Here is a 16,036-nt window from a genome sequence, read left to right on the forward strand (position 1 = left end):
CTGGTAATCTAATAAATAAGACACCACACACTGCGTGACATGGATTAAAATTTTGGCCACAGCAGCCCTTTATTTTAATAAGAAAAAACATCAATAAGAAAAAACAAGATTATCGGCCCAGAGATGTGGTTGTTATAAATCCCAGCCCCATATCCCCCTCCGCCGTGTACACCTAGCTCAAGGGGGAATCTGGGTATACCCCTTGATCATTTTCCTTGTGTCCGCTGAGCTCCTCCCCAGGGACCCATCTATTCCACTGTCCACTGAGCTCCTCCCCAGGGACCCATATTCCACTGTCCGCTGAGCTCTGGCCCAGGGACCCCATTAAAAACATAATTCTCCAACCAACAAAGAGGGGGTTTAAACAACCACATCCCGCCGCCGCCAAATGCTGCTGTAACATACAATATTAAAATGTTAATACAATATTAATATGTTGATATGACATTGTCAATTTGGATACATTACTGATAACAATTGATACAATACGATACAATACTAATAATGTTGATAAAATACCGATGATGTTGAATACCAATAACATTGTTAGAATATTGACAGTGTTGCAAAGTCCTGATATTGATACATTTCCCTTTTTTATAGGGAGGGTGGGTGGGACAACTGCTTGTTCAGTCTTTAAGTCCAGGACAAAGGAATGACACCTTAACATGGGACCTATTTCTTATATGGCCCCTGCCCCCATCTCTCCTCCTGCTCGCCCACCACCACATTCCTTAGGTAAAAACCCCCATCCCTTACTCCTTAACCCTTTCCTGGATCTATCACTGCCTCAGTCATGTACGTTACGTCTATCTGCCTTCACTCTGCTTGACTGATGGACTAGTGAATTGCGCTCCTGGTAATCTAATAAATAAGACACCACACACTGCGTGACATGGATTAAAATTTTGGCCACAGCAGCCCTTTATTTTAATAAGAAAAAACATCAATAAGAAAAAACAAGATTATCGGCCCAGAGATGTGGTTGTTATAAATCCCAGCCCCATATCCCCCTCCGCCGTGTACACCTAGCTCAAGGGGGAATCTGGGTATACCCCTTGATCATTTTCCTTGTGTCCGCTGAGCTCCTCCCCAGGGACCCATCTATTCCACTGTCCACTGAGCTCCTCCCCAGGGACCCATATTCCACTGTCCGCTGAGCTCTGGCCCAGGGACCCCATTAAAAACATAATTCTCCAACCAACAAAGAGGGGGTTTAAACAACCACATCCCGCCAAGACTCGCTCTTGTGACACCTTACAAGAGTGAGTTCCTCCACAACTTAATGGCTCGTTCTACTCCTTCTTGTATTCCCAACATCCATATATCAATGCCAATGTCATTAAGATGTACCTTATCATCTCTCCAAAAATGTTCCTTTGTATTTTCCAGCATCTGGTGACGTATGGCCACCCCTCCGTTTTCCAACACAAATTTTGTTATTTTTTTATTAACCTTTATCCTTGTATTATTGATGCGAGCCACTGATCGCGCTGTTCTCCACATTTGTCTAGCTACTATATCCGACCAGACCACCACTGTTTCTGGGTAAGACCTCCATAAATTCAACATATCAAGCTTTATGTTCCTAACTAAATGTCTTGATGTTCTTATTGCTAAATCATTACCACCTAAATGGATAAGTAAGACGTCCGGGGGGCGGTAGAACTCCACATGATACTGGATTTCTTTTAACAGCTGATGCCACTGCATTCCCCTCTTTCCTATCCATGTCACCCGTGCCAAGGAACTGGGCAACCCCAACTGTTTGCCATTAGGCCTGACTGCTGCACGTAAGGCCCCCCAAAAAACAAATGAATGTCCCATGATCCAAACCAGGCATTGCTGTTCAGCTAAAACAAAAAACAAAAACACAATTATCACACAATTGTCTAAATGAAGACACAACTACTATAAGATTACCACAATGTACACATATATATACATGTACGCCATTTATAATAAATGTAATCGAATGTAACTCTTAAATCTGCTCGATTCCCATCTCCCGATTTTTTTAACTATGTCAGGCCCTAAGCCCCATCTAGCAGCTTCTGTGGCTGCTCCTATCCTAAATGAGTGTGAAGTGAATGCATTTGGAGACTCTCCCAATATTGTCAGGCATTTTTTAAGAACTGCTGTGAATTGAAATTGTGACAATGACTTACAATCCTCATGAATTAGTAATGAACCTTGGATATTTGGCCTTCTTGAGACATAGTTTCTAAAACAGATGACCGGGCAGGCCCTGGACCCGCTTAAAGGAAACAATGTGATCCATTTTCCTCTACCCTGTTGATCAGTTTTTGACTTTGCCAGAAAACATTCTAATCTGTCTGTGTACTGATGCACGTCCTCGTCTTGTAGACCCCCACTTCTGGTGGAGCTACTCGCCACCAACTCGCTGATTCTAAAAGCGCCAAAAAAGGCCAGTGTGAATGCACAACTAAAGAGAAACACTTCAAAGGGACTGCTACAGACTCGGCCTAGTACACTCAGTATCTGCTGCAATAACTGGAAAGAAATCGGACGCCGTTTATCTCTGGTCTTCTTACAACTTTTCCTGTAACCCTTTAGGGCCTGCTTAACTAAAAAATGCTTTGTGTAATCAGTGAAGTCGTGCAACTTAAACCAAAAAGCTAATCCAGACATTTTACTATCAATACTGGACAATGAAGTACCATCCACAAAGGCCCTGCTAATGTAAAATAACAACAAGGAAACATTGTCATGTGACCTGGCATCATGTGCCACTAGAGCACACAAGTCTTCCCATTCCCTCCATGCTGACTGGTACCTCTGCCATGTGCTTACACCCACAGACCGTTCTATCAGAGCGTATGCGGTGTCACTGGCAGTGACCACAGAAAATCCGGACACTTCTTGCCTTGTACCTCTGCCATCGGGGCTAACGAACGGAATCTGTCCCACTGAAAACGAGACAGAGCATCAGCCACAGAATTGCAAACACCGGGAACATGCACAGCTGTAATCTGACAATTTGACTTTAAACAGCGCAGCACTAGATGACGCAGCAACGTAACAACAGGCAGGGAAGAAGCTGATTGTTTGTTGATGACTTCTACAACTCCCAAGTTATCACAATGAAATCTCACTTTTCGGTTTTGGAAAATATTGTACCAAATTTCACAAGCAACCACTATGGGGAACAATTCAAGGAGTACTAAGTTTCGTGTTAACCCATTGTTTCTCCAACTCTCTGGCCACCTATCTGCACACCACTGTCCCGAACAATATGCACCAAAACCAGTTGACCCCGCTGCATCAGTGTGGATGTCTAGATCAAAATTTGAAACCGGTGGTCTGATCCACAATGACCTCCCATTAAACTCTATTAAGAACTGTTCCCATACCGCCAGATCGTCCTTTAATGTTCTAGCCAGCCGCACAAAGTGATGTGGAAAGGTTATGCCTGAGGTAGCTGCAGCTAGGCGCCTACAAAAAACTCTACCCATTGGAATAATGCGACACGCAAAGTTCATTTTCCCTAACAGCGATTGTAGATCCTTTAATCTGATCTTACGGTGAGATCTAGCTTCTCTGACTGCCTCCAGCAGATCACTGACCTTGTCATCCGGTAATCTGCACTCCATTGCTTCACTGTCAATCAAAATTCCTAAAAACTTGATAAGTGTAGACGGGCCTTCTGTTTTATCTGATGCTAACGGTACTCCGAAACGCTTAAAAACCGACTGAATCGCTGACAATAATGAAGCACAAACAAATGACTTTGGTGGACCAATACATAGGAAATCATCTAGATAATGCAGGACAGAACGCACGCCGGCTTCCTTCTTTACTACCCACTCCAAAAATGTGCTAAATGATTCAAACAAGGAGCATGAGATGGAGCAGCCCATCGGTAAACACAAGTCTACATAAAACATTCCCTGCCACTGACAACCCAAGAGATGGAAGCTTTCTGGATGGACTGGTAAGAGTCTAAAGGCAGCTTCAATGTCTGTTTTTGCCATTAAAGCTCCTCTGCCGTACTTCTGTACCCATGCAATCGCTGTATCAAATGAAGTATACGAGACTGTGCAAAGTTCCTGATCGATTCCATCATTAACTGAGCTTCCATGAGGGAAGGACAGATGATGGATCAGCCTAAACTTATTGGGTTCCTTCTTTGGGACCACCCCCAATGGAGAGACCCTTAAGTTTTCTATTGGCATTTTGGGGAATGGGCCTGCCATGCGGCCCAGGTCAATTTCTTTGTTTAGTTTTGTGGAGACAATGTGAGAATATGTATAAGCTGAAGCAAGGTTACGAGAACAGGTTAATGGGCCTGAAGTAGATGGGATCTTAAAACCTTCTGAGAAACCCTCCCCCAGCAATTGTGCTGCTTTTCTATCTGGGTACCTGCTTAGATAGCCCACCATCTCCCCAAACAAAATAAGGCAGAGCAATGTTCAGGAGTTTTTTGGCCTATTACACTTGCTAATATGGCAAAGGCATGGAACCAATTGCTAAATGTTTGGGGGATGAGACAATACCGTCTTTCTTGTTCCTCTCTTTTCCTCTCATCAAACCTTACTCTATCCAAGTTATATTTTTCTAAGGGCAATAATGAAAATATTTCCACATATTCGTCGGCCCAAATCTTCTCCCTAACCTCCTGTTTCAAATGAATTCCTAGAGGACCCTCAAAACATACATATAATTCTCCTTTTGCTGCATCAGATAATGGAACCCCTTGTGAAATTACTGCGTCCTCCTGTGTGTCTGGATCAGCACACGACTGACTTACCACCTTCGATGTCCGGCGACCATTCCCGCACCATGCAGCAATAGGAGAAGAGGTTATGGGTAAGCTAGACTGACTCAAAGCCTCCTTAACCCCGGACACTAATTGCTGTACTACTGAATTAAGATCCCATCCTACATTGCCGGGACCTGTACCCCAAACTGCGCCCACTGGATTCATTACAGGTGTTGTTACACTAGATATAGGACAAGAAAAAGTGTTCTCACCAATACCTGGCTGCGTCCTAGGTTGACCAGCCGTCCGTGACGTATTAGTTATAGTCTCTACAGCCCCTCCATTATTGAAGTGCTGCGTGCTGCTGCCCTCTAGTGGGCAGTCGTTATCTGTGTCATAGTCATTGTCTGGAATCTCTTCTGAGTCTTGTAGCTGTAGATTTCTTGCCGGACTCATATCCTGAGCCGGCCGAAGAAGTCTTTGTCTGGTTAAAGTACTTTTGCGCAGTTGTCTTTTTGGATTCCTGCCACTCCTCGTGTAATGAGAACCCGGATCCGGAAATGTTGTGTGTCCTAAGCCCATCCCCCCGTGTTGGTTTATTTCCTGGGGTGAGGCCGTATGATGTCCTCTAGAATGATACAAAGTTTGTTGAGGAAGTTCTAAGGATCCATCGTGGGCTGTGGTCACGTCAGTTGTAGCTTGTGTGGCTGCTTCTCTGGATGGCACCTCAGTAGAGCTGGACTTTCTCCTTGCACTTCTTGGTGTCTCTCTGGTTAGATGGTCGGGCTCTTTTCTCTGTCCTTTGTTATTCTTGTACTGTAGTTTCCTTCCTGGTTTGTAAGCAGGATCAGAGGCCGTGCTGCGCTTTGCTCTTTTCCTAGAGGTAACGGAAGGACTTATGATCCTATTGTGAGTCCTATTGGCCATTTCAGAAGTTAGTCTCTCAGGAGGTCTTGATCTTCTTAGAGTTTGATGTTCAGAAAGTTCAGAAGGGACAGATGCTGTATCCCGGGCATTCTTCAGCAATTCGTCTAGCTGGGCCTGAATCCATTCGGGCCTACATGTCAAAGCCGCGGCCTGAACGCTCTTCAGCAAGGCATCCATACTGCTTGTTCAGTCTTTAAGTCCAGGACAAAGGAATGACACCTTAACATGGGACCTATTTCTTATATGGCCCCTGCCCCCATCTCTCCTCCTGCTCGCCCACCACCACATTCCTTAGGTAAAAACCCCCATCCCTTACTCCTTAACCCTTTCCTGGATCTATCACTGCCTCAGTCATGTACGTTACGTCTATCTGCCTTCACTCTGCTAGAAGGAGGGATCCTCCAATTGGCACAATGCGATTGCGATAGTCTTCATGGTTACCCCAGGCCGAATAATGGCCATTTATGGAGTTTGCAAACTATTCTATGAAAATCTGCACTCCAAGTGCTCCTTCTCTCCTGAGTCTCGCCATGTGGTTAAGCAGTACTATACAGCCACATGTGTGGTATTGCCGAATTCAGCAGACATTGTGTGCTAAATTTTGGTGCCATTTTTACCTATTTTCCTGTACAAATCTCTGGCTGAAACTACATTTTAGTGGTAAAAATATGATTATTTTTTTTCACCGCCCAATGGTATAAAATTCTGTGACACACCAGTTGTGTCAATATGCTCACTGTACCCCTATATGAATTTATTGAAGGGTATAGTTTGTAAAATGGGGTCACTTATGGGAGGGTTCTGCTGTTCTGGTACCTCAGGCGCTCTACTAAGGTGACATGTCACACGCAAAGCATAACAGCAAAATCTGAACTCCAATATGGCGCTCCTTCGTTTCTGAGCTTTGCATTGTGCCTCAAAAGTAGTTTTTGACCACATAAGGGAATTGGCACACTCAGGAGAAATTGTACAACAAATTGCATGGTTCACTTTCTCCTATTACCATTGTGAAAATGAAAAATCTGGGGCTAAAGAAACATTTTTGTGTGAAAAATGTATTTGTTTTATTTCATTATTTTATTTAATTCTCAAAGGTATAAAATTCTGTGAATCACTTGAGGGTTCAAGGAGCTCTCAACACCTCTAGATAATTTCCTTGAGGGGTCACTTGTAGGGGATCTCCACTGTTTAGGCATGTCAGGGGCTCTGCCAACTCAACATGGCATCCGCTATCTGTGCCAGACAATTTTAACTCCAAAATTCTGACGCTCATCCGCTCCAACCCTACCATGCGCAAAAACAGTAGTTTTCCCACCACATATGGGGTATCAGTGAAGAAATTGCACAACAAATTGCATGGTTCATTTTTTCTTGTTACACTTATGAAAATGAAAAATTTGGGGCTAAATCAACATTTTCGTGGGAAAATTTGAATTTTCTATATACACAGCTGAACATTATAAACGTTTGTGAAACACCTGTCTGTTCAAGGTGCTCACCACACCTCTAGATAAATTCCCTGAGAAGTGTAGTTTCCAAAATGGGGTCACTTGTGGGGGTTTTCCACTATTTAGGCACTTCAGGGACTCTACAAACACAACATAGCATCCACTTTTTATTCCTGACAATTTTTCTCTCCAAAAGTCTAATGATGCTCCTTCCATTCTGAGCCCTGCCATGTGCCCAAACAGTAGTATAACCACATATGGGGTATTGGCATATCTCAGGAGAAATTGCCCAACAAATTGAACAGTCCATGTTCTCCTGTTACCTTTGTGAAAATGAAAAATTATGGGCTAAAGGAACATCTTTGTGGGAAAATTTTTAATTTTAACCTTTTCTTCTAAATTGCTTTAATAAACTTCTTGGATGTGGGTTTGAGCACTTTGAGGGGTGCAGTTTTTAGAATGGTGAGTTTTTACTGTCACTCAGCCCTTTAAGGTCATTTCAAATGTGATGTGGTCCCTAAGGATATGGGTCTGCAAATGTCCTAACAAAAAATTGTTTCAAAAATGGTGTTGATGTAAAGTAACATGTGGGAAAAGCTATTTGTTAACAATTTTGGTTTAAGGGCATATAAATTCAAAGTTTGAAAATTCTGAAATTTTTCAACATTTTCATAAATGCAAATCATATCGCCCAACATTTACCACTAATACAAAGTACAATGTATCTTAGAATCACTGGGATACACTGACGAGCAAAAGGGTAACGTTTTGATCTTTTGATTTTCAGGCTCCATATCTCACCATCCACTACAGCTTTGAGCGTGAGACTACCTTCATTTTATAGACAATCATCTTGGCTATCTCATACATAAATTTGACTTGCAACTATTTAGCATATGATTAATTATGCAGATTCTTGTCACTGCACTGTTTTGCTCCTAAAAATCTAAATTTTAACTTTTATCATTTTGTTAGTATTTCGTAAATTCACCTTTTGGCTTTCAACACTGCCTGAATCCTTCATGCTCTCAATCAGATGCAAGCATGTCTCAACCAGATTCTGATCCCAGGTCTCTTCCACACGTTTACAAAGTTGGCGCATACTGGTCGACTGACTTGGGTATGCATACAGCTTTTTCTTCAACCCTACCGACAATTGTTCGATTGAGTTGATGTCTCGGGACTGTGGGGGCCAAGCCAGCACCTCTACTTCAATGCATAGTTAGAAGTCAAATTTATGTATGAGATAGCCAAGATGATTGTCTATAAAATGAAAGTAGTCTCAGTCTCAAAACTGTAGTGGATGGTGAGATATGAAGCCTGAAAGTCAAAAGTTCAAAACATTGTTACCCTTTTGCTCACCAGTGTATGCTGAAGAGTTCCAGAGATTTTACATCATAAAGTGACACTGGTTAAAATTGAAAAAATTTGCCTGTTCAGGCTTCGGGGTGAAGGGGTTAAAATTAAATCTGGCAGATCATTTTATTCAGAGCACTGACTGAAACCAACAACATTCAGGGCTTTCTTTATGCCATTTTCATAGAGAAAATCACAACCATTTAATTATCTCCCACAGACAAGCATTATTTTATAACCCTATAAGCACAGTAGTGGTGCTACAGATTTAGTCTATATAGAGAGATCACCTATTTTTGATCATTTGCTTCATTGCTGAATCTGTGTAATTTGACTTTTTGTAGCATATACTGTAAAAGCATGAATTAAAATAAAGGCGCTTACACACACACACACACACACACACACACTCCTATTGTCTAATATACAGACATATAGACTAGTGATGAGCGAGTACTAAAAAGCTCGGGTGCTCGAAGCTCGGGCCGAGCCTCCCAAGATACTCGTGTACTCGGCCCGAGCAACGAGCCCAATGTTATCCTATGGGAGACCCGAGTATTTTTGTGAAATGACCTCCCGGCAGCATGGAGAAACCCTAAAAATGTCACAAAAGTCTCAGAAGAGTGCTCAAATGACATGGCAACAGCATGGGGAAGACCCCTTGAAGCATTTATCACTCAAAAGTCACAGCTGTGAACAATTTTGTCCGCGTTTTACGCCATTTTTACGGACTCACCAGAAAACCTTCCAAAATGACCCCAAAATGATTTTTCATGGCGGAAATGTTAAGGGCACATACCCAATAGTGAGATAGAGCTGGTGTATGTTACTTTTTGAGATCAATACATGAAAGATTTTACGTGAAAACATTGTGTGGCACTCCGATGTCCCTGAGAAGAGACGTACATGAAGGCCTCTTGAGTCTAATGTGCCCATTTTGAGGAAGTGAGTCTTTGTAGTATTTTCCTTTGCCAGGGCAGTCCTAAATTGTGAGGTTCACCAATGCCCCTGCATACAGACGTGCATGAGGGCCTCAAAACATTAAGTGTCCATTGTCAGGAAGTGGGTGTATTATAGTATAGCCCTTAGGCAGGGCAGCCAAAAATTGGGAGGCTCCACATTGTCCCTGGGTAGAGACGTGCATGATGGCCTTTAAACCTGAAGTGCCCATTGTAAGGAAGTGGGTCTATTTCAGTATAGCCCTTTGCCAGGGCAGCCAAAAATTGGGAGGCTCCACATTGTCCCTGGGTAGAGACGTGCATGAGGGCCTCAAAACATTAAGTGTCCATTTTAAGGAAGTGGGTGTATTTCAGTATAGCCCTTAGGCAGGGCAGCCAAAAATTGGGAGGCTCCACATTGTCCCTGGATAGAGACGTGCATGATGGCCTTTAAACCTGAAGTGCCCATTGTAAGGAAGTGGGTCTATTTCAGTATAGCCCTTTGCCAGGGCAGCCAAAAATTGGGAGGCTCCACATTGTCCCTGGGTAGAGACGTGCATGAGGGCCTCAAAACATTAAGTGTCCATTTTAAGGAAGTGGGTGTATTATAGTATAGCCCTTAGGCAGGGCAGCCAAAAATTGGGAGGCTCCACATTGTCCCTGGGTAGAGACGTGCATGAGGGCCTCAAAACATTAAGTGTCCATTTTAAGGAAGTGGGTGTATTTCAGTATAGCCCTTAGGCAGGGCAGCCAAAAATTGGGAGGCTCCACATTGTCCCTGGATAGAGACGTGCATGATGGCCTTTAAACCTGAAGTGCCCATTGTAAGGAAGTGGGTCTATTTCAGTATAGCCCTTTGCCAGGGCAGCCAAAAATTGGGAGGCTCCACATTGTCCCTGGGTAGAGACGTGCATGAGGGCCTCAAAACATTAAGTGTCCATTTTAAGGAAGTGGGTGTATTATAGTATAGCCCTTAGGCAGGGCAGCCAAAAATTGGGAGGCTCCACATTGTCCCTGGGTAGAGACGTGCATGAGGGCCTCAAAACATTAAGTGTCCATTTTAAGGAAGTGGGTGTATTTCAGTATAGCCCTTAGGCAGGGCAGCCAAAAATTGGGAGGCTCCACATTGTCCCTGGATAGAGACGTGCATGATGGCCTTTAAACCTGAAGTGCCCATTGTAAGGAAGTGGGTCTATTTCAGTATAGCCCTTTGCCAGGGCAGCCAAAAATTGGGAGGCTCCACATTGTCCCTGGGTAGAGACGTGCATGAGGGCCTCAAAACATTAAGTGTCCATTTTAAGGAAGTGGGTGTATTATAGTATAGCCCTTAGGCAGGGCAGCCAAAAATTGGGAGGCTCCACATTGTCCCTGGGTAGAGACGTGCATGAGGGCCTCAAAACATTAAGTGTCCATTTTAAGGAAGTGGGTGTATTTCAGTATAGCCCTTAGGCAGGGCAGCCAAAAATTGGGAGGCTCCACATTGTCCCTGGATAGAGACGTGCATGATGGCCTTTAAACCTGAAGTGCCCATTGTAAGGAAGTGGGTCTATTTCAGTATAGCCCTTTGCCAGGGCAGCCAAAAATTGGGAGGCTCCACATTGTCCCTGGGTAGAGACGTGCATGAGGGCCTCAAAACATTAAGTGTCCATTTTAAGGAAGTGGGTGTATTTCAGTATAGCCCTTAGGCAGGGCAGCCAAAAATTGGGAGGCTCCACATTGTCCCTGGATAGAGACGTGCATGATGGCCTTTAAACCTGAAGTGCCCATTGTAAGGAAGTGGGTCTATTTCAGTATAGCCCTTTGCCAGGGCAGCCAAAAATTGGGAGGCTCCACATTGTCCCTGGGTAGAGACGTGCATGAGGGCCTCAAAACATTAAGTGTCCATTTTAAGGAAGTGGGTGTATTATAGTATAGCCCTTAGGCAGGGCAGCCAAAAATTGGGAGGCTCCACATTGTCCCTGGGTAGAGACGTGCATGAGGGCCTCAAAACATTAAGTGTCCATTTTAAGGAAGTGGGTGTATTTCAGTATAGCCCTTAGGCAGGGCAGCCAAAAATTGGGAGGCTACACGTTGTCCCTGGGTAGAGACGTGCATGAGGGCCTCAAAACATTGTTCCCATTGCAAAGGAGCGGGTCTCCTGTCGTTGTAATGTCCATTCTGCAAAGAATGGGCGAAAAAATTTACCACTGGGGGTATACCTGAAACAAAGACCTAACTATTGTAACGGTCATCATGATGGCGCATGAGGAGAAGGAGGAGCAGTCCAGCGATTATCCAAAGTCGAGAAGTGTACCCATGGGTGAGTGGAGGTACATGGCAAACTTTAAATTCCGCTCTCATTTGCTGGTGGTGTGGTGAAGTCTGGCCCAATCCAACCCTTGTTCATCTTTATCAGAGTCAGCCTGTCAGCATTTTCAGTTGACAGGCGGGTGCGTTTATCTGTAATGATTCCACCTGCGGCACTAAAAACACGCTCTGACAAAACGCTAGCAGCAGGGCAGGCCAGGACTTCCAAGGCGTAGAGAGCCAATTCATGCCACGTGTCCAGCTTGGATACCCAATAATTGTAAGGCACAGCGGAATGTCGGAGTACAGTTGTTCGATCTGCAAGGTACTCCTTCAGCATCTGGGCAAACTTAGGATTTCTTGTGGCACTACCCCGCACCTCAGGGGCTGTGGTACGTGAGGGGCTGAGAAAACTGTCCCACATCTTAAAGACTGTTCCCCTACCTCTGGCGGATTGGACTTGTGCCTCTCTCGGCTGTACGCCTCGGTTGTCCACTGATTCCTGACCTATGCCGCTAGCGTTTTGTGAGGGGAATGCTTTGCCTACTTCCGTGAGTATGGCCTTCCGAAACTGCTGCATTTTGGTTGACCTCTCATCCACGGGAATAAGAGACAAAAAGTTCTCCTTGTAGCGTGGGTCTAACAGTGTTACCAACCAGTAATGATTGTCGGCCAAGATGTTCTTAACGCGAGGGTCACGAGACAGGCAGCTTACCATAAAGTCAGCCATGTGCGCCAGACTCTTAACAGCCAGGACTTCAGTAGCCTGACCAACAAGATGACTGAACATGCTGTCCTCCTCCTCCTCCTCCTCCTCCTCCTCCTCCTCATCTACCCTGTCCTCTGGCCAGCCACGCTGAATCGAGGATATGACTGGTGTGCATGTCATATCCTCAATTTGGCCGGAGAGTTGCTCCATGTCTTCATCCTCCTCCTCGTCATAGTCCTCCACTGCACGTTGTGATGAGACGAGGCTGGGCTGTGTGTTATCACCCACACCCACTACTGTTTCTTGCTGCAACTCATCGCGCTCCGCCTGCAATGCATCATGTTTGTTTTTCAGCAGGGACCGTTTTAGAAGGCAGAGTAGCGGTATGGTGACGCTAATAATGGCGTCATCACCACTCACCATCTTGGTGGAGTCCTCAAAGTTTTGGAGGATGGTACATAGGTCTGACATCCATCTCCACTCCTCAGGTGTTATGTGTGGAGTTTGACCCATTTCCCGACGGCTTAGGTGATGCAGGTACTCAACAACTGCCCTCTTCTGCTCACATATCCTGACCAACATGTGCAGAGTTGAATTCCAACGCGTGGGGACATCACACACCAGTCTGTGAGCCGGAAGATGCAAACGGCGCTGAAAGCCGGCAAGGCCGGCTGAAGCAGTAGGTGACTTTCGAAAATGTGCAGACAGGCGGCGAACTTTTACCAGCAGATCAGACAGCTCTGGGTATGACTTTATAAACCGCTGAACCACGAGGTTGAGCACATGGGCCACGCATGGAACATGTGTCAGCTGGCCTCGCCTCAAAGCCGCCACCAGGTTCCGGCCATTGTCACAAACGACCTTTCCTGGCTTTAGGTTCAGAGGTGTGAGCCAGTGATCTGCCTGCTGTTTCAGAGCTGTCCACAGCTCTTCTGCATTGTGGGGTTTGTCACCTATGCAGATTAGCTTCAGCACAGCCTGTTGCCGCTTCGCCGAGGCAGTGCTGCAGTGCTTCCAGCTTGTGACTGGTGTGGAGGGCACAGTGGATGAGGATGCGCAGGAGGAGGAGGAGGCTGAAGAGCATGACATTCCGGAGCTGTAGAGTGTGGGTGAAACACTGACTGAGGTAGGGCCTGCAAACCTTGGTGTGGGAAGGACGTGTTCCGTCCCTCGCTCAGACTGGGTCCCAGCTTCCACAATATTAACCCAGTGTGCCGTCAACGAGATGTAGCGGCCTTGCCCACAAGCACTTGTCCACGTGTCTGTGGTTAGGTGGACTTTGGGTGAAACAGCGTTGTTCAGGGCACGTGTGATGTTTTGTGACACGTGGTTATGCAACGCGGGGACGGCACACCGGGAGAAATAGTGGCGGCTGGGGACCGAGTAACGTGGGACAGCTGCCGCCATCAGGTCACGGAATGCTTCTGTCTCCACCAGCCTAAAAGGCAACATTTCCAGCGCAAGCAGTCGCGAAATGTTAGCATTTAGAACTGTGGCATGTGGGGTGTTGGCAGTGTATTTGCGCCTGCGTTCAAAGGTTTGCTCAATGGATAACTGAACGCTGCGCTGGGACAAGGACGTGCTTGATGATGGTGTTCTTTCTGCGTAGGCAACTGCAGGTGCAGGAGTGGAGGAGGCTTGTTCGCAGGCAGCATGGACAGAGGATTGGCTCGCATGCACAACCAGCGAAGACGTAGCAGTGACATCAGCAAGCACTGCTCCTCGACTCTGTTGTACTTCCCACAAAGTCGGGTGCTTGGCTGACATGTGCCTGATCATGCTGGTGGTGGTCAGGCTGCTAGTTTTGGTACCCCTGCTGATGCTGGCACGGCAGGTGTTGCAAATGGCCTTTTTTGAATCATCTGGATCCAACTTAAAAAACTGCCAGACTCGTGAAGACCTAACATTTGTACAGGCACCTGGTGTCGTCGTGTTGTTACGGGGAACGGTTGCCTGACTTCTGCCTGGGGCCACCACCCTGCTTCTTACTGCCTGTTGTGATGCTACGCCTCCCTCCCCCTGTGCACTGCTGTCCTCGCTCTGCATATCCTCCTGCCAGGTTGGGTCAGTTACTGGATCATCCACCACGTCGTCTTCCTCTTCCGCACCCTGCTCCTCCTCCTGACTTGCTGACAATTGTGTCTCATCATCGTCCACCACTTGTTGAGACACGTTGCCAACTTCGTGAGAACGTGGCTGCTCAAATATTTGGCTATCTGTACAGACGATCTCCTCATGACCCACTTCAATATGAGCTGGCGAGAGGCCAGAATGTGTGAATGGAAACGTGAACAGCTCTTCCGAGTGTCCAAGTGTGGGATCATTAATGTCCGAGGAGGACGTGTACTCAGCCTGGTGGTAGGAAGGAGGATCAGGTTCAGAAATGTGCGGTGCAGTATCACGGCTACTGACACTTGACCGTGTGGAAGACAGAGTGTTTGTGGTGGTGCCAATCTGACTGGAAGCATTATCCGCTATCCAACTAACAACCTGTTGACACTGGTCTTGGTTCAAGAGCGGTGTACTGCTGCGGTCCCCAAGAATTTGGGACAGGACGTGCGAGCGACTAGATGTGGCCCTTTGTTGTGGCGAAATTAGAGCTTGCCCACGACCTCGGCCTCTGCCTGCACCACCATCACGTCCACTTCCTTGTTCCTTGCCAATGCCCTTGCGCATTTTGCAATGCTGTGCACTGCTGACGTGTATATTCACTACTTGTGCGTTATATCAAAGTTTCTGGAAATTGCACACCAGTGCACCTGTACGCTGCCACCAACAGGCACACACGTGCGGTTTTAAAAACCAAGCACGGACGCAATAATAACCTAACACAGGTTTTAGGAGCAAAAATTAAGAACTCTGACACTATCAGCCACTGCTGACTGACGTGTATTATACACTACACTTGTGCGTTATATAATAGTTTGGTAAACGCACACCAGTGCACCTGTACGCTGCCACCAACAGGCACACACGTGCGGTTTTAAAAACCAAGCACGGACGCAATAATAACCTAACACAGGTTTTAGGAGCAAAAATTAAGAACTCTGACACTATCAGCCACTGCTGACTGACGTGTATTATACACTACACTTGTGCGTTATATAATAGTTTGGTAAACGCACACCAGTGCACCTGTACGCTGCCACCAACAGGCACACACGTGCGGTTTTAAAAACCAAGCACGGACGCAATAATAACCTAACACAGGTTTTAGGAGCAAAAATTAAGAACTCTGACACTATCAGCCACTGCTGACTGACGTGTATTATACACTACACTTGTGCGTTATATAATAGTTTGGTAAACGCACACCAGTGCACCTGTACGCTGCCACCAACAGGCACACACGTGCGGTTTTAAAAACCAAGCACGGACGCAATAATAACCTAACACAGGTTTTAGGAGCAAAAATTAAGAACTCTGACACTATCAGCCACTGCTGACTGACGTGTATTATACACTACACTTGTGCGTTATATAATAGTTTGGTAAACGCACACCAGTGCACCTGTACGCTGCCACCAACAGGCACACACGTGCGGTTTTAAAAACCAAGCACGGACGCAATAATAACCTAACACAGGTTTTAGGAGCAAAAATTAAGAACTCTGACACTATCAGCCACTGCTGACTGACGTGTATTATA

The 16,036-nt window shown here is 45.7% G+C and overlaps 1 protein-coding gene across 1 annotated transcript in view; it reads right to left on the reverse strand.

Annotated features, from left to right (window-relative positions):
• The window catches only part of UNC13A (unc-13 homolog A), a 475,959-nt gene that overhangs the window by 193,382 nt on the left and 266,541 nt on the right, over positions 1 to 16,036 (reverse strand). The gene's annotated exons all lie outside the window — the stretch shown is intronic.

The sequence above is a fragment of the Anomaloglossus baeobatrachus genome, chromosome 1 (assembly GCF_048569485.1).
Source record: "Anomaloglossus baeobatrachus isolate aAnoBae1 chromosome 1, aAnoBae1.hap1, whole genome shotgun sequence".
NCBI classification, from domain to species: Eukaryota; Metazoa; Chordata; class Amphibia; order Anura; family Aromobatidae; genus Anomaloglossus; species Anomaloglossus baeobatrachus.